Source organism: Drosophila virilis, chromosome X (assembly GCF_030788295.1).
Source record: "Drosophila virilis strain 15010-1051.87 chromosome X, Dvir_AGI_RSII-ME, whole genome shotgun sequence".
Taxonomy (NCBI): domain Eukaryota; kingdom Metazoa; phylum Arthropoda; class Insecta; order Diptera; family Drosophilidae; genus Drosophila; species Drosophila virilis.
Genome location: NC_091543.1, coordinates 22,447,717 through 22,467,501, shown reverse-complemented (window position 1 = coordinate 22,467,501; position 19,785 = coordinate 22,447,717). Strand labels below are relative to the sequence as shown.

At 40.2% G+C, this 19,785-nt stretch overlaps 1 long non-coding RNA gene across 1 annotated transcript; it reads right to left on the bottom strand.

The window, feature by feature from the left end:
* Positions 1–961: 961 nt before the first annotated feature.
* On the bottom strand, positions 962–18,642 carry LOC116652124 (uncharacterized). Its single transcript, XR_004305127.2, has 3 exons — positions 18,438–18,642; positions 18,288–18,376; positions 962–2,144 (listed from the first exon to the last, which is right to left on the bottom strand). It is a non-coding gene; the product is annotated as an uncharacterized lncRNA (long non-coding RNA).
* Positions 18,643–19,785: the final 1,143 nt, after the last annotated feature.

The window sequence follows — 19,785 nt, the reverse complement described above, 5'->3', positions numbered from 1 at the left end:
ATCAACTGAAACTTGTGGCAAGTTGTTTGTTTAGGCTTCAGCTGATAACCCCGCACCGCTTATCCGGCTGAACCCTAGCCCCATTGTTTTTCTTACGCTCAATTTAGCTTGGGCCTATTTGCATTTTAATGATGAATTGTAATCAACATCAATTTGCGGCCTTCGCTCTGCCTATTAATCATCACGCCCATTGTGTGCTGTCCTTTCTTTAATACACAAGACTAGCTGACTAAATCTACGCTCCCGCCCAATAACCTTGGAAAAGTGCTTGGATTGGAGCTAATTTGTTTATAACTCTTAACATATATTGAAGCGCAACAGCTTAAGCCGATTAATTCCAGTATTTTCTAATATATTAACCCAGGAACAGCCTCAGACCGGAACTTGGCCATGTTAACTAAAACTTGTACCATTCTCCCAGGCGTGCACGGAGAACGGATTAAAAATTGAAAGATCTCTTGAAACTGAATATAATAATAATAATAATTACAAACATTCAAAGAGATGTCAAGTAAATAGTCTGATTCCATAAAGGAATATACCTTTTATGCAAATTTATAATTATTCTTATTAACAAAACAGCTAGTTTTAACTTTACTTGAACAAACTATAAACTATTGAGCTCACCTCTCAAAAATTAAATTCTAAATAAAATAAACTCAATTTTATTATAGAACAAACAGAAAATATATATTCTTCATTTAGCCTTATCGCATTTTAGCTGTTGTCTAGTGAAATTCCAAGGAGAGAAAATGTATTTTTAAGATTTAGAAATAGCATTAAAGTTCCCATTAAATTGTTTAGTAGGAAAAACTATTCAAAGATACAGATAGAAGTGCACGCTAAGAAGGAGCTGAGATTCTACCTTTAACTATGAAAACTATTTTTAATCGGATTCTCATTTACTTAAACTTATTTTCCACTTTTTTTCAGTTCCTTAAAGACCTATGAAAAATGTCGTTTGGAACAGGTAGGGCGCCTTAATTTAACTTAAAGCGGCGAAAGCCGGGTAATATTCGCTAGTGCAAGGTAATTCAATACGATAGCAATAAGGGTAATACTTACGGGCATTCACTTTCTATTTGCTCCTGCTGGATAATAAAAGTTCAAGACGCTCTTTGTGTTCCAAAGATGTCATTCCCTTAACACCTGAGCTATCAGCTTTACTTGTTGATTGCTTTATTCCCGGCCCGTTGCGTGCTCCTCCCGTGTCCTGTACCTTTATGGCAGCCGCCTTAATTAGCGCACTGCTCACTTGGAAGACGGCATCTATCAGCCGATGGATAGGCTTGTCAACAACAACGCCCTGTTTGCTTGTAGCCAGTTAAGGCAAGCAGCCCTTCTTTTCCAGCTCCTGTCCCTGTACTACCTTTGGGCGTCACTTGACTTTGATGTAGCCCAGCGGCTGTCTGCAGCTAGAGCTGGAGCTGGAGTAAGCGATGAAAATTCTGACAAGGACAGGGTACAAGGCGTCGTCAACGTCGCGTTGCATTTCTTGCAATTGAAAACGAAGTCGCATCTTTGCCCATTTTTTTGTCCCTTAGCCGTCTGGAGTCTCTGTATGTGTGTGTGTGTGTCTCCTGGCAGCAGTTGCCGTGTTTCAAGTTGGGAAATAGCAAAAAGGCGTTGATATTTTAGAGCGCAGATGGAGGATTGTCTAAGTGGGCCGAGAGGGTGTGCCAAGCAAATATGCTCACGTTGCAGACACATTTGACAGAGACATCGCTCGAATTTCTGGCATCAATGCGCAGCCAGCAGCCAGCGGGCGGGACAGCAGCAGCCTTTTTATTTCAGTGAAAATTGACAAAATCGCAGTCAAAGCAGTCGAAGTGTGTAGCTACTTAAACTCAACTGTGTTACTGTGCCTCGGATGCACACGCATGTCTATCCAGTGGAACATGTAAGCCAGCCCAGGAATTCAACTGAGCAGGAAGAGAGCGTTGCATACATAGTATATCAACGTGAGCACCCCGTTGAAAAGTAGTGGAAGAAGTCTCTTGCGACATTGCTGGCATCGTCTCATATCAAAATTTGATACAAGTCTCCTCTTGCTTGACTCTGTTAAGCACTTGTCTTGGGATTCGTCTGGGAGGTCTTTCTGCTTGATAAGCCAACAAAGTTTTCTTGAAGAACTCTTTTGATTCCTAAATTAATAAAAGGACATCAATTTAGTTCATTAAATGTATTTAAGTTGTGCCTCTAACTATTTAATTTTGATTAAGACTTAAAGGTTTAAGCACGTTGCGTGTACATCAGCGCATATGTTTAAAGCTCAAAGGATTATAATTCTCTCTATGTACGACTGTCTATAAAAACTCATTGATAACATCTCATTAAGGCCTGCTTTACTTAACTGGTGTCTGCTGGGCAACTGTAAGTGATACCAAGCAAGTGTGGTAAGGTGCCTGCCGATTCGGATCAAATATCCAATTATGCCCCAGCCCTACAGATTAATTCAATAAAATGCAACTGTTGTTAAAGCTTTAAAGCAACGCGACCGAAAATCGACTGCCTTAATTTTCTCTCACACCGTTTTATCACAAATTCATATTTTAAATAAATTTCCGGACGTGCGCGCAATGTTTTCTTTAAGTAAGTAAAATAGAGTAAACAAGTGAAAGGCTCTAGTCGGGAGTTTCCGTTCAGTTACCCTGAACCCATTCAAAATGGGTAAAAGGAGTGTAATGTATTTGTGCTAATGCATAAAGTAAATATATATCCCCATAAAGTAAATATAACTGCGATTGTATTGTTGTTGTTTTTGGAAGAGGATTCAGGGTATCCCCAAGTCGGAAACTTCCGAGTAGAGCCTCTTATTAGATTTTCACAAAGAATCTTCATATACATTATGTTTTCTTGTATCCTGCACAGATCTTAAATATTTTATTTGTTGAATAGAGAGACTGACTGACGTCAGTCCTATCCCTTGTCCTAAGTATACAGCTTTGGGAATATGATGTACATGTACAGGATGTATAGTACAGCGTGTCTCCAAGTCGAACACACTTGCGCTTTGATTTGCTTTGTCCAGCTCTAATTTATTATTTGTATACCCAGTACCTTTGTATATGGGATAAACGGGTATATGTGTATCAGATCAGACAATTGATTGAACGCGATATTGGAAACGATAAGAAAAGATATATTCACATATATCATATCAATGAGCTACTATTTTATTTCGAGATTTTTTCGTATATCCATAAGTATCAGTAAATATTGATTTTGAAACAGGGCTGTTTAAGCAACTCTCGATGATCATTCTGACTAGGGACATCAAATGTTTACCTACTTTCAGGGTGAAAAGCTACTTTAAACAGAATTTAAGCTCAAATAACATGCAACATTGTTTGTGGGTTAGATGTCAGGTCCGGTCAAGCGAATCAGGACAGTTGCTTTGGGGCGTCGGGAGTACCCAGGGATTGGCCTTGTTGTCCCATCGATTTCCATTTCCGGCTCATATGCTTGCAGTTGCCCCCGATAAGAGGAAGAATCGGGCGCGCCTGGCTGCCCTGCCCTGCATGACAGAGGCCATGCCCAGGCTGGAGGCAGGTAAAGAGGCATGCGCGTAATAAAGACGGCTCCGCAACGAAGACTCGCGTATGAAACAAAGAATTTGGCGCAGCATAAAAAAAAAAATGAAAACTTACAACTTTTTATTTTACAAGTTTACCTGTTGTTGTTTTTGTTGTTGCTGCTGCTTTTATTTACCCAGCGGCTTTTCATTTGGGCGCGCCGAAAGCGCTGCTTTAAAATTAACTCGAGACAGTGAAGCGGCTCGACCTTCTGCCCGCCCCGCCGCCGTTGGCCCATTCAGCTGCTGCTGCTGCTGCTGCTGCCCTTTCCGCACGCTGAATGCGCACTTAATGAGCGTTTAATTGGCTCAGTGTTTACAAGGTGCCTTGACAGGGGGGTGGATGGGGCGATGGAAATGCCAGAATGCCAGGTCTGTAGGGTCTGTAGGGTCTGTGGGGTCTGTGGGGCTTGTGGGGTCTATGGGGCTTGTGAGGTGGGTTTTGCCGCAATTCGGTCGCCAGTTCGAGTTGATTGAATTTCTTGTAAAACTTTTTAATTGCATCCCATTGTTGTGATCGGCTAAATAAATGTTTGTTGCACTTAAATTGTTAAATTGTTCAAATGGTAAATTGTTAAAAAAAAAGAAGTAAATTGTTACATTGTTCCGCTGGCAAATTGTTGTTGTTTATGTGTTCATGTTTGGCCGGGCAGTTGGATTTTTCTGCGATGCCTTGTACATAAACGCGCGCAAAACGCGTGTAAATCGCGCGCAGCTTTCGCGTTTTCATTTCGCAAATTGTTTTCGCTTGGCTATCAAAGCCATAAAAAACACACACACACACACACAAAAACAACAACAATAGCGGCAAGGACTACAAAGCAAACCGAAACACGTTTCAGATTTGTACGACCCCCCCGTTCCCCGTTTGACCTACCCGGCTTCAGCGCCCCATCTCAAGTCGCCAGCCCCCTGCTCGGACGGTTTAGTCCTGTGTTCATGATTTTATTTTCAAATGCTGCAGCATTTTATGTGGCCATTAAAATATTTTATTGCTCTTGGCGTAAATTTAAGCAACAATAAAATAAAACAAATAACAGTGCTCTCACAGGGAGTGCCTGACTACCAGATACCCTGACCGCGCCAAACATTCTACAGCCCCATTTTATTAGAAATGCGGGCTTGATTAGCTTCGGTATATATGGTCCGAACTTAATGCATTTTTCAGGGCTTACCTAGCCTGTCCATAGCATGTTCATATCTAGGCATATTTTAAATTTGGGGAAATGTTCTGGAGGGGTAATTACCAACGACAGTCCACATAACGATTTTAGTGTCTCACAAAAAAAGATTTTAATATCGATCCTTATCGATTTCATGGAAAAACTTGAAAAAAATATGACTCAATCGACCTGGCCTTAAGTGGCCTTATGTGGAAGGAGATGCATACTTTTGCCTGTTTCATACAATTGCACAAAACTAATATACCCGTTGATTCCAGTTTCGATGGATTCAGTATGAAGAGGCGCAACAACAACTGAAATGCGAATAAGAAGTTGAGAGCTGAAGAGGATGACGAAGAAGCTGAACGTGAGTCAACCTCAAACCCATCCCAAAACATAAGTAAAAACAACTCAGTTTTTCCTTAACCCAACACTCATTCCCCAGCTTAACAATTTTCCAAGGGCTTGATTTGTGCCTCGTTTCATTTCGTTTCGTTTTGTTTTTCTTCAGTGAAAATTTAATTTGCATTTACGCATAAAATGCCGCTACCCAACTTACGTTCAGACCAGAACCAGGGCCCACACCAGAACCTGTACCGCGTTCCACAGCCAGCATCCTGGTTCCAGGATAGCTCCGTCGCTGAAAGCTCAGCCGCTGGTGCAGCTTGCCCCACAGCAGTTTTTTTTTTTTTTTGGCTTTGGCAGCCCGCAAGATTGACTCACACCTATGCATGTGTATATGCTGTGTGTGTTTATGTCTGTGTATTGATGGGTGTTACATATTCTGCGTGGGCTATGCATGGTAGCAGCTGTTTTCGAACCACCCCCACGTCTGCCGCCCCATTCCCTGCAATGGCGCAACTGAACTCAACCTGCTTTGGGTCTGTGAGTCCACAGCTTGTGTCCGTCTTCCTTTTTTTATTGTGGAATGCCACGCATATTAATGACATTCCATTGATTTACTTGCGCCAACGGATTGGTTTTTGTGATTCTTTTCTGGCGTTACTTAAAATTTAAAAATTTGAAATCTTTAAACTTTATTATGCTACAATTTCTACAGTAAAGTTAATCTTATTAAATTTTATTCAAATTATCTATATCATTATTATTTCAATAATAATCATGAATTAATCATTATTATTGTTTATTATTTATTGGTATTATACGTATTATTACCAGATATCATGATACCATATATGTATTCTGTCCTGGCATTCTAGCTCGGGTCCTCGTTGTTCAGTTGCCCCTTTGCCCTCTCTCTCTCTCTCTCTCTCTCTCTCTATCTCTCTCTCTATCTGGTTTTATAACGTTTTGACAATTACATTAGTTTAATCTAAATTAAATTCAGTAAGAAACCATTTCACGTTTATGTTCTAGCTTTTAAATGTAACAGCTCATCCCTCTGCATTAAGCTTTGATTATTTGACAAAGCGTGGCCTCTATATATACCCTTCCTTTCAAGGTATAGCCAAAATTTCTATCTGATTCTTGAATAAAACTAAATATTGTGACTAAAAATTAAAATATAATACTAGGAGAGACAGCGGCTTAATATTTTCAATAAAGCATTAACAGTTACGGAATTGTTAATTGAATTGTAGACTTCTCTTCTGCTCTTTACTCTAATTCAGTAGTGTCAAAGGTAGAGTTTATGTTTGCCTAGCCAAGTTAATGTGCAATATTTTTATATTGCTCTGTTACAGTCTTCTGTTATTGTCTTTTCTACCTATATGCGTTCATAAACTCATATATGTAAATTTTAAGCCCAACGTAATTTAACAGACTCAAGTACAGCTTTGCACACCCAACTTGGCAGTATTTATCTTTAATAAGGTAAAAGCCCTTCGCTCTATTTGTGGTAATTTATTAGCTTGCCAGTTGGTAGACAGCTCTCTCTCTCTCTCTGTCTCTATTTGTTTTTCTCTTGCCTCTCTTTCTCATGTAACTGCTGTTGCTGCCTTTGGCAGGTTGCAAGCTGATTGTTTTTGTTCTTCTTGCATATTTCTTATCATTTAACGTTTTTTTATTCATTCCAGACTGAAGTGTTTCAACAACTAGCTGCAGTCAGGATGTAAGACCAAAATGAGCATTGAAAATAAAATCAGCAAAGAACAATTCAATAGCTCAATATATTGAAATATTCGAAACATAGTTTTTTTCCAACAGATATTTTATCTTTTAAGCATATATATATATATGTAGGGCACTCGCATTGTTAAAAAGTCGCTGAATACTGTATTGTTTACCTAAGCTTCAATTGTTTATCAATCTGCATGTATTGTTCTTCTGACGGAACAGGTGCTATTTCTTAGGCATTTATTGATAACATTTGATGTGTTATGTAAGCATACCAAACTCACAGGAGGTTTTCTTACATCACCAAGCTCTAAAAGTGGCTTTACGCACACACACACACACACATATACATACAAGAAAATACACGCACAAACATTCAGTTTAGCAATTCAATTTATGCAGGATAAAAAGCTTCTACGTCTTGTGGGTTGGCGGCGGACAGGAGCGATATATTCTATAACTTTTGAAATTTGCGCTATTTGCGAATTGCAAACAAATGACAAGCACCTTTGAGTCGACGAAATTTGTTATAAATAAATAAAAAGCTATTAGGATTTAAGAGGTATGCGATGACATTGGTCTGTGGGGAGCAGAGCCTAACACGGCGCTCAGAGCTGGTGGCGAAGGTGTACTTAGGTCAAGCCCGGAGCATTAAATTGCTGTCAACATGCCATAGGACGTGGCTGGCGGTGCTGCTGGCCTGGTTGGGTCGGCTGGGTATGGTCTGACCTGATGAACTTTGCGATTGGCAAAAATAGGTAACAAAAGGAGGCGGGCACAAAAGAAAATTCAACGTTTTATTGAAGTGGACGGACGCAAGTCGCGTCGCACTCGCAAATTTGCAAATGAAGTGCGACGAAATGTAAAATGGAATTGGATTCGTAGCCTCTGACTGCTAATGAAATGCGATAAAATGTCATCCAGCCGTAATAATGCTGACAGCCGCTGCCCCCGCACAGAGAACGTGGTTGCCGTTGGGTAACCGTTGAGCTTGCTGGATGGGACTACCCATTCAATTCCATGCCATGCATCCCAGCCATTGATCGATTTAATTTCAAGTGCTGTTTTGTCGTTTCGATTTGATGTTCGCTCGGATTTGGCGTCGATTGTGCGGAAATTAGTTGACGTTTACCAAACTGAAATCAAACTGCGATTCCAATTGCGTTTTCATGACGCCGCGGGACACTCCAACACTCACAGCTAGCAACATTGTAGTCAAACCCAACACGAAGCTCCCATCTGTTACATCCGATACTGGAAAATAATTGAAGCTATTGGTTTATGATATTTGATTGAGTTACGTTTAAAGCAATAGGTTGCTATTGGATTACTATCTTTTATGGATCTCTTTGCAAAATCAGAACATGAAAATAAATTACATTTTCAGCTTTCTGTGAACAGTGTCAATTTCAGCTTTGAGCCATTTTTTTTTTTTTGTACACCTACGGTTAATTTTAAAATCCATATTGGAATTTACATAAAACGAATTCAAAGGGAACTAAATTCAAACTAAAATTAATAATTCAGTGAGCCCCTTTGGCTTTAAAAAAAAAACAAAATAGTATTCGAATTGAATGCTAAATTGCAGTTGAAAGTCTGTCTAAACAGATTTAATATAATTCAATATAGGAAATGGAGAAACTGTCAATGCATGTACGATATTTACAACATTTACTGGCAGAAAATTCTATACACCGAAGTAATTCAAAAATGCATTTCCCGCAGTGGGGCCTAAAGTCAGAAGAAGCAATAGGCAGGTGGAAGGATGCTTGTGTGTGAACTCCCACTTAAACTCGAAAGACAAACATATGTGAAAAAAAAGAAAAATATGTAAAATTGTTGTCACTGTGTGACTTATGGGGTTCGGTGTCTTCCGGATCGGAGCCAAGTGGGCGAAGTGGCACTGACAAAAACAAGGACTAATTTGTGCAACAAACTCGCTGCAATCGAGCCGAGAAATGTAAATCAAAACTTGGCCGAGTAGCTTGCTAATTAGATTAAGACCAGGACCAAGAGTAAGAGCAAGCGAAAGACCAGAGCCAGGACCAAAAACCAACTGTAGCCGGAGCAGCAAAAAGCAGAGCAAGCTCAGTGTAACACAGTGCAACACAAGGATGCATTGCTGTTGACAATTTGGCTGAAGCTTTTTGTTGCCGCATGCATATTTTTGACTGGGCGCCAAGTGGCAAGATTGTCGTCCTGCTGCGAGACGCAGGTCGCGGGCTTGTTGATGCTGCTGTTGTCGCTGCTGCGCTTAATTATTTCCTTGGCCGGCAATCAACAATCAGCATAATTCTGACACGCCCACTTGGGGGCGTCTGGGTAATGAAAAATGAGCAAAGTTTCAGTCAGCGATTTCGCATCCAAAAAGTTCAAGGAGGAACTCAGCTAACAGTCTTGGCAATGCGCCCGAGCAGGCGCAGCCGCCATCGCCATCTTATTTCCATTTGTGGGCGGCGGATGAGCAGGCGTTGCAGCTGATCCTTGTTCATGGCTTGACATCATCAATGCTCCACTTAATCCATTAAATGGCAGCTAGCAGCCAAATTGCCTCACAATGTCACATGTGCCAGATATCTGACAGAATAAAGTCCATATATCTGTATACTGGCTGAACAGAGAGCATCACACAGCCGTAAGATCTTATAAACAGAAGTTCTGTTTGACGATGAGTTTTTGGAATATTCGACCAGCACTTTTGAATGAAAAACAGCAGAAACAATGCAGCTCTGTGAGTGGGCTTTGCAAACTGCGTGGCTAAGGTAACATATTCCAGCTCAAATGCTTGTTTAACTAATTTGTTTTTATTCACAATGAAGTAGCCAAAATAATATGTTAAAATACAACAAAGAAAACCAAAATGAATGCGGGCCAACAATAATAATAATATTGTTCTTTTGTTTCGTCAACTACAATGCTCTTAGTACATAGTACTATATTGTTTGACAGGCCCCAAGCAGTCCATTTGGTTTAATTCAAATTAGAAAACTACAGTTTAATAAGAATTTAATATTTTTTTGCTATTTAGTACATGCTCGCGTGCGTAGTACATCTGTCTGCAGTTGGCGCGAATCACACCAGCAAGAGAGGCCCATGAGTAAATTATGAAAAAGTGAATACATGCGACGAGATAGCGGAATGAATTTACCAGATCAACAAATAGAAAGGGTGAAGTGCACAGAGGCCGTAGAATACAGCTCCTTTGAGAGCTTCTGTCTGCCGCAGGAAGGCAGCACCAACAAGAGAAAAGGTGACTAAAACTAACTACAACGCAAAAAGCGAGCCTGAAAAAATAGTTATTGCGAACTCGCACAGATGCTGTGCTGTGCTGGCTAAACTAATTGAAGAGAAGAGGCTGATGAAAGTGCTTGTAACGAAAATCAACTTTTGCTTGACGGAACGGTCACAATGCAAGTGGCAAGAACGGTGGACGAACGAGAGCATTGGACAAGGGACGGCAAGACTTGTATCCAATATCAAAGGACATGAATATGTTTGCCATTACTTGAATTCCAGAGGCAAGATCACAAAGCTATCTGCGGATATGGGCCCGGATATGCAATTACATTTGATCAGCTTAATGACATAGCCAGAATGAGCAAGAGCTGTGTTAAAAATGACGCCGTTGCGAATGAAAATATCGTGTCTTGCATATATGCTTATTTGCCGCTTTTAATTTAGGCGTGGCTTCAAGCTTTCTCTTTTAAAAGTCAACGAATGCAGTCGCATTAGATTGGATTACAAATTATAAAGTTCAGTTTTTCACGTGGGCGTAATAAGCCCACGCGGCGTGAGAAGCAGTAGACATTCCCACCATGCCATCTAGTCATAAAAATATCATTTTCATAATTTTGTATAACACAGATTCCTTGTATTCGAAGTCGGGTCGCCAAGTTATGTTCTCACTTTGCTTCGTCCTAATCCACATCGCATTTTCCAATTGCTCTTGAGTATATGAATATAGAAAATTTATTTTGGCAAACTTATAAGAGACTGCAGACTGATGCCCGCCAATGACACCATAAACAAAATAAGCCACATGGGGTACATAAACAACCGTAACACACAGGTGTACACGGGGCTGGACAACACTTTCCCTGGCCATGGTCTATGCTTAAATTTCGATTTCGAATGGCAAAAACTGCCTAATTTATGGGCATGGCCAACACTTTGGCTCAGCTGCTTTGATAGTTGTCTTTAAACGACCTCTTACACACACTGTGTGTGCGTGTGTGTGTTGCATTGAGCAGACCTTCAACTATCGATCTCACTTAAGCCCAGGCACATGGCCCATATGCAAACTGGCAATAAAATTTAAATATTTTGCATATAAATCAAATCGATGGGAAATTTCGGTACAAAGCCAAGAGCCCAAAGCCCGCACGAATCGTACCCAAGCGTCCCAGCGGTATCATGCACTACACATACATACACACACACGCACACACACACGCACACACACATATACACACCCGCTACAGTAGAAGTCTGCAGTTGTGACTACCGATAGCCAAGTGTGGACTGGATGTGTCCTGCTGCATACGTGCGCCTGTCACTTGCCACTTGCGACTTGCCACTTGCCACTTGCCGTGCGAGCCAAAGTCAAAGCGTCGGTGCTGAAAGGACCCGTTTCCGTTTTGTCAACCTGAGAATCTCGAATAGAGCTTACAGCTGGGAGGCGGAGGACTAAGTGAAAGGGCACTTGGTCGGTTTAGCTAAGTGTTTTCTTGGTTGTTTCAGTTGCTCGTGAGTGCAAGAGTCCATGTCGGTTGGCTGACATAAATTGTGAGGGCTTGAGCACTTGGTGTAGCACTGGGCCAAATAAGCGATCAGCTCGAGAATCTAGATTATATAGCTCGAATGTAGATGACAAGTTATAAATAGCCGAGTCTCTAAGAACAAACTTCCAGAAATCATGCGTATTAATCCAAAAAACTTTTTTGAATCGAATCGAAGGTGTTTCACATCGGCGAATGTTTATCAAATTTCATTCGTTTACAGTAGAACTATTCAATCATTATTATTTTTATTCAACGCAAAAGCCAAAGCTTTAAAGCTATTTTAAAATGGATTTTGCTACTGGTAAGCAAAATATTGGAATCCCCAGCTCGAAACGGTTCTTGCTGGAAATAAACACGGGTATTATCGAAAGATTTGCATAGAAACAAACCTTTATCGATATAGGTAAAGGTACCTGAATAGAGATACAATTATTGGGGGCAACATTTGCCCGACTCTCTGACAATGTCGAACTTAGAACTGTGGCGAGGGGCAAAACGGAAGTTTGTTGTCCTGCTGTCTACTGTCGACTGCCTGCTGCATCTCGTGCATGTCTTGTGCACTTTTGGTTATATTTATTACACAATTCCAATAAATAACATTTCGTAGGGCTTCCTGTCACTGCCTGGCCACTGGCATTACTGCGGCTGCTGACGACGATTGCTGACTGCCGACTGCCGACTGCAGCTTGTTGCCGGCACAAGGACAAGGACAACAATTTCTTTATGGTATTTATAAGGACATCGTCAGCTCGTCATCGTTTGCGCTTGACAGAGGCAAATTTTATTTACGACTACTATGCAAAGGATTCGCTTGCAATGGACGCGCATATGTATTTAAATGCCTGCGGGCTGTGCACACACAGATACATATGCACACACAGATACATATGCAGCGGTATTGTCAGATACAAATGTAGTTGCAAATGTGGGTGTTTCACACGGGAATACATACTCGCATATTGCAAATATGTACGTGCATATCTACTCGTATATATGTGGGAACATAAGGTTTAATTCTCGCCAAAAATCGGCTCCTTTTCGATACCTTAAAATATTTCACTGCCAATTCGAATATAATTATTAAGTATGTGGGAATTACAATTTATTGCGTTGCGTTATTTAAAAATATGTTGCGAATTTTTGAGGCAGGATAAAGAGTGTCGCATACAGGTAAATCATAATAAAGAACATTAAAAAAAAGCTCATGAATTACAAAATCAAGCAATTGGCAATTTATCTAGTCTAAGCAAATTAAGCGTATCTTAAAACGAGGAAGCAAATTTTAAAATTCACATTTCTCTCAATACACGATTGCGATAGCCCACGCATGCTGTTAATAATTTGGGAAATTATAAAAATGCAGTTTTTAAATTTGGCGTTTCAATCAAATTCATAACATTTTAAAATTTCAACGTGCACGCATTTTAATCTAGAAAAGCAAACGGAAGCAATAACCCAATTAAAATTGAACATTCATCTTTGATTTGACCCATACTTAAGGGTCGCTGGTTAATTCGAATTGGATTTCAAACAATCGCATAGGAGATAAATTCAATTAAATTATAATTTTTAGTTTTTCTACCTGCCTTGAAAACGAAAATACCCAGGTGAAAGTATACCCCAAGCCATTTGCAAATGATGCTAATTTTCTATAATCATGAAGCATCTCCGGCTCCATAGTTTCTCGAACACCATATGCTGAAAGAGTTTATTAGAGTTGCGATATCTTCTTCGAAATATCAGTCGTATAGAGATTGGAATAAATTCATTTTGCATTTATAAAAGGAAACTCAGAGTTGGTCAACTCCGACTGGGCCAATCTAACTTGTTGTTTTCTTAGTTTTAGCTGACATAGAAAAATCAGATCTTTAGTATGCCAAATTAAAACAAGTATAATTGTTATGTGTAAATGTATACAAAAATCAGAGGAACGAAGTATGTATATACATATATTCTTGCTCAGTTCATATGTTTCGATCTTAAGTTGTCGCTAGCCCGTTTCCATGAAATTGCTAGAAATGAAAACAAAGTCCTGCATTTTGAGCAAATCGCTCAATTGATAAGACCGGGAAACACAAACTTCGCTATATTCAATGCTAAACTTTTCGGATACCTTGTTTTAGATATATAGTCCTTGGCTTTGCTAAAGTACTTGCCCTTAGCTTTGCCTAAATTTCATTAAGATCGGACAACAAACATCGAGTTAAATCACGATAGAATTTCCTAAAAGAAGATGCAGCGCAGCCGCAGCGTAAACTGAGTATTGGAGGAAGCTAGAATATTTTTGTGACGTCAGCTCAGCGCACTCCTGACTAGAGCAATCTTAGTTGGTTATTAAAGCTGGGGAGCTTTAACAGTATGATTATTTACTTTGAATGCTTCATACCTATGCCATGCGCTGTTTTTACGCACTTATTGATTTCATTGGGTGCCAGGCATTTTATTGATTCATCAGTGCAACGAAATGTGCATGGCTCTAGCCAGTTTGTTGGTGTTTGGGTGTGTGCGGGTGTGTGTGTGTGTGCGGGTGTGTGCGAGTATGCACGTTTGCACGTTTGCTGGGCAGAAGTGCACGTTGCTTGCTATGCAAACTTTGGCTGTTGCTGGCTCTGCTGCTGTTGCCTTTAATCAAATATCAATAACGCTTCCGAGCCAGGACGAGCTGCTAGGATATTTATGTGTCCATGATTATGTTTAATGTGCTTTTTCTTCAATTCCTGCACGTTCGTGTGCAGGCAACTTTTCGTCTTTGGTGGCTTTAACTTTTGCCATTGTGTGTGGCACGCAAAATGCAAAGCGCAATTGTGCGCCTGCCCCTGGAGCTACCCCCTACCCCCTGCCAGTGGAACATCCGAGGGCTGCATATAATGGAATATAATAGTGAATTTATTTGATTTACATACGAATGAATGTGCATCATAAATGCAAACTGCACTTATGCATGCAATGTGTTTAAGTTTCTCACCCTCTCTTTCGCACTCGCGCGCTCTCTCACTCTCTCTTTCTCTAGCTCTGTCTCAGAGTAAACTTTAACAAATTGAGCAATAATAGCATCAAAATATAGAATATATTTGTCGATAGGCTGGACATTCTCCGAGTAAGCTAAATATGTCACTATCCGACACAACTTGATGTTTTTTTAATTCTCACTCCCATGTTAAAATATAATGTGCTGTGTTATCCCAAGCAATTCCAGTCATGCCTCATCCACTCTATTAAACAGCACATTATTCACAACGACATATTATTTGTCTTAAGTCAAATTTCTTATTACGTATGTTCTGTAATGGGCACATTCATATGCACATACAGACACTTGATTGAGCTCCTCTAGAGATTCCATAACACTTGGTCCTGGGCTTATTGGCATGTATGCCAAGTTGCTGACAAGATTAGAAGAGTACTCCCACCTGACTCTTTCAAAAGTGCAGTAAAATATGTCAAAATATCAGTGTATTTCAGTTGTCTATGCAACGTAACGTATAACGTAAGAGTAAATTAAATACGCATTACGTGACGAAATGAAAATGCATTCAGAACTCTTAACGCATTCTCGTTCTGACAATTGCGTTGTGGCTGCTGAAGCCATTAAATCGAATAGAATCGAATCGAATCGAAATCGAATAACAAATGTCATCCATTTCAGATGAGATCCAATATTCAAATGTGTCACAATATCGTTATCGTTATCGGACGTATGTGTGTATGTATGTGCATGCATACAATTGACATCAATCCCATTTTCATTTCCATTTCCATTCCGATTCCGATTCACATTCCATTCCCACACCCATTTGTATTCCTTTTGGCCGTTGCACCCATCTCTACTGGCCAATGTCACAAATTAAAGTTTATTTTCAGACAATTTTTATTTAAAGGTCTCTCGCAGCGAGCAGCAGCTGAAACAGAATCCGGCAAACACAGACGGACTGTAGAGGGGCGAGGTTGAAAAGAGGGACAGAGTACTGGGTGGGACAGAGAAGCGGAATATGGATAAACAAACATTCAGCGAGCTGGACAGGATCGGGGCCAGGCGCAGCCTTGTTTGTGCCTTCCACTGCTTTTGGTTATTGTTGTTGTTGTTGCTGTTGGAGTTGCTGGTGTTGTTCCAGTTGTTGTTGTCACATTTATGCTCACTTAATGGCAGCGACAATCGACCAACGAATGTTCCTTAGCCTTGGCCGGCAGCGTGTTGGCCCTGGCCTCGGTCTCGGTCTCGGTCTCGGCCTCGGCTTCGGCAACGCACACAATGCGGAATAATAAAAACAATAACGAGTACAACAACAACGATAATAACAATAACAACAACAACAACAACTACAACAAGAGGAACAACATGAAAACAACAACAGCCACATATGGCTGAACCTTCGATTTCCGTCAGCCGCTTTTCCGCCACCTCGCATGAGCAACACATTTTCCGCATCATTCTGGCCTGCCAACTCTTTTGGTCATTTTTGGTTGGGAGCATATTGAAAAATTGTTGTTGTAGGAAAAAGCCATTTGGCTATTGTTTGTCATACTTGCCCGTCCCCCGCCTACCGCCGATCCCATTTCGCCCGAATATTCTCCTCATCCTTATCGATAACCCGTCTGCCCACTGCGGTGGATTTTCAATAAATGACTTACATCGCGACCTAACTGCTGTCCATGTTCATGTGTGTGACCGGCAACAGGGCAACGGGGATGGGAGGGGCCTGTGCTTTTCCAATCCAATGAAACATCCAGCTGGGGGATGCTGTTGGACCTGGCATTTGTTTGTGCTTTTAACGAGCACAGCTGCGTATAGCACGCGAAAATCGCTTTTAAAAATAATAACAATGTTGTTTGGACTTTGCACTGTCTCCCGCCTGACGATTACAATGATGATGACCATAATGAAGAGGATGATGATAATGTTGTCGATGACAATGACTACAACGCTGTGGATAACGATAGGACAGTTTAAAATGCAGCTAATTCCTTTAAAACACTTTTACTCTGTGCTAGACCATATTTTAGACTTTATGTATACTAGACTAAGCAACTAAGTAACTCTAAGTAGGAAAGTTTAATCTTATGTTTCACACAAACAGTTTGATAGGCTCTGAACTTATTTAGCTTAATTTGCTTTCGTTTTGTTTTTTCCAATAAAAAGCCTCGAAAATAAATGTAATTTAAATACAACTTTACTTAACATTTGAAAAGTGTTCATTCTCAATTTTCAAAAATAAATTGGAAGCCAATATAGGAATACAGATTTTAGCAATATTAATGTATTCCTCATTGCAAATTGGACTGCATTTTTTCATTAAGTCAATCAACATTTTGTGACTGAAAATGGGTACGACTTTCGATTCAGCATCCAGCTGCGGATGGACAAAACTTGCTTGTTCACTATGCATTCAATTAAATTTAAAGTTGTCATGTGCCTTAGCTGCAGGATAAACCGCAGCTGTCATTGCAGCGCTTTTGACATTTAGATAAAAGTAAAATGTATAAAATTGATATGACCCATGTGGCTTACAGGGTACAGGGTATAGGATACAACAAACACTTTCTGCACACAATCGATTGTTATTATTCCCCCTAACTGCTCTCTTTCTCTTTCCCTATATCTCCCGTTTTCCCTCTCGCTCTGGCGCTGCTCTTTTTGTTGGCTAATGAAAACGTTTGGTCGGCAAATGGAGTGCGAGTAGTTATTAAAATATTTTTCCATGTGTGCCTGTCCATGACATTTACAGGCACTTCGACAAGCAGCCATTACACACCCACACACACACACACACACGCACATTCACACATACACATACACACACATACGCACATATGCACAGATACAGCTTAAACTGATGAGATGTACGGGACATTTGTAGGTTTGTAGCAAATGCCTATGCCTGATGAAATTTGGGCACACTTGGAGTTTGGATTTCCGGTTTGGTATCGTGTGGAGGAGTGCCCATTACACAGCAAGATTGGGCAGTGTTGTTCTGTGTTTGCTTTAAAGTGCAGCCTGTTTACCTGAGCATTCGCTTCTGTGTATATGTATATGTGTGCATGTGTGTGTGTGTGCGTATGCCTTGTGTTTGTGAGCCCGCATAATTGACGCGCTGCATGTGTCCGAGTCAGTCCGACAATATTAATGCCCTGGGCCCAAGCATGCTGTGCTGGGACTGTTTGCTTTGAGTCTCCGATTGCTACTCTACGCATTCATTTGGCTCAGTTTAGTTCAGTTCAATTCCGCATTCGAAGCCTCTTATGTGGTTTTTGAGCTGATTTTAATTAACGGATTTAAAGCCTTTGCTTGTCATTTACAGGTATTGCTGCATTAACATAGGCACACACACAAGGAAACACCGTACTGTGGCCAATTTCTCCTGAATGAGTGTATGCATCTGCTCTATTTTGTATACAATCCTCGCATAGACATTTTTCACACATTTTAGAAAATTCAGCTACATAAAACAAAATAATGCGCCCATTTTCGAACTACGGGATGGATTTTCCAAAGTCGGCAAAGTACGTGCCCTAAATTTTATAATGTTAATCATTGAAAATATGCGTTGAGCCGATCAAATGAGAATTAAACCTTTTCTCATTCTATGTTTGACAACTTGTTTCCACTTATGGAAGTGGCTTTTCCAATAAGTGTGAATTGCATCATCATGAGCCAGACAGCTGACAGACAGACATTTATTTTGGCAGACTACTTACCAATAATATTATTCCTTGAATGAGTACTCGTGCGTATGAGTTTTCTTAAATGAATGAATCTTCCAAAATATATAATACTGTTGTAGAGCCTATAATAAATTGAAAAACGTTTAGCGTAGACTCCTTGTGAATCATAATAATTTGTCTTACAATTTGCTGTTATTGTTAATTGTTGTCACAAAAAATCCACATGGAAGATAATCGCTCGTCCAGCAATGACAAGTTCGGAATATTTTTCGCAGCCTTTGAAGTACATATTAATTAAGGTCTCTTTCCATATAATCATGTTGCCTGCAACAAAGTCTCTTTTCATTTAAATGTTATAGAATTATAAATCAACTGACATCGAAATTATGACAAGGAAAACAAATTGCAATTCACAATCCACGTAAATTTGTGTATAAATAAATATGTATGTAGTCAGTCGTGTGAGTATTTGAGGATTTAATATTGTTGAATTTTCATTTAATTTGTGTGACTTCGTCTTAAATTCCAATTAAAATGCTCAAAGCCATTCGAGAAAAAACGCCTTGTGCAGTTTGATATGCAATTTATTTTTAATCGGGTTGCAGAAGCACTTGACACAGTCGACATCCTTGACTTTTAGTAGCATAAATATTTTAATAGTAAAGTCCAAAACAATTAGGTAAGATAAATGTATATTTCTTAAAATTAATCAAAAACTAAATAAAAATGTTGCAGTTGGCTGCAACTGACTGAGTAATTGTGGATCAAAGTCCAATTAAAGCCAAAAGAGGCCAAAACTTATTTTGGAGGCATTTTTGGATCGATCTTTGTAGGAACTCTTTGTTAATCTTTGACCAATATGCTCTTTTCACTATTCAAGCGATATTTAAAAAGCCAAGTGAGTGTTCTAGCGGGGAGACCTAGACGATCAGATACCTCTTACTCAAATAGATAAGATAAAATAGAAAATACCCCGTGCCGGGCTAAAATGTTAGCAAGTCGTTAAAGAAACACTTTTTTTCGTCAATGAGAATTCTTCTTGCAATTGTAACTTTTCATTGATTGCCTAAATATGAGAGCAAGATTGTTCGCGTATTTTTGAGCAAGTTAATTTGAAGTTGACTGACCGAACGTGACAATCGAAACGTCGTCTCGCACCGTCTCAGAAACGTTAAAAATGAGAGCAAGCAAAGCGCAGCCAATGACCAGGGCAGAAGGAGCAGCCAGCAGGCCGGGTCCAGGATAAGACGTGGCATTAATTGAGGTCTGCCTGCCGCTGTGCGTGGGCGTGGTAGGCAGCCAATTGTTTACCATTTACCAGAAGCGGGAATGCTTCTTAAAGCTGCCCACCGACGGATTAAAAACGCCTCCTCTGGGCCCACTAGGAGCCATTCATACGTAACGGCCCAGCCTGTCCCAAGCACGGAAATCTCAGGCAGATTTATTTATTCGCCGCTCGAGTTACGAGCTGCAACTTATGAAATATGTAGGCATTGGCCGTTCCTTAAGCTTCGATGTCGAGTTGAAGGCA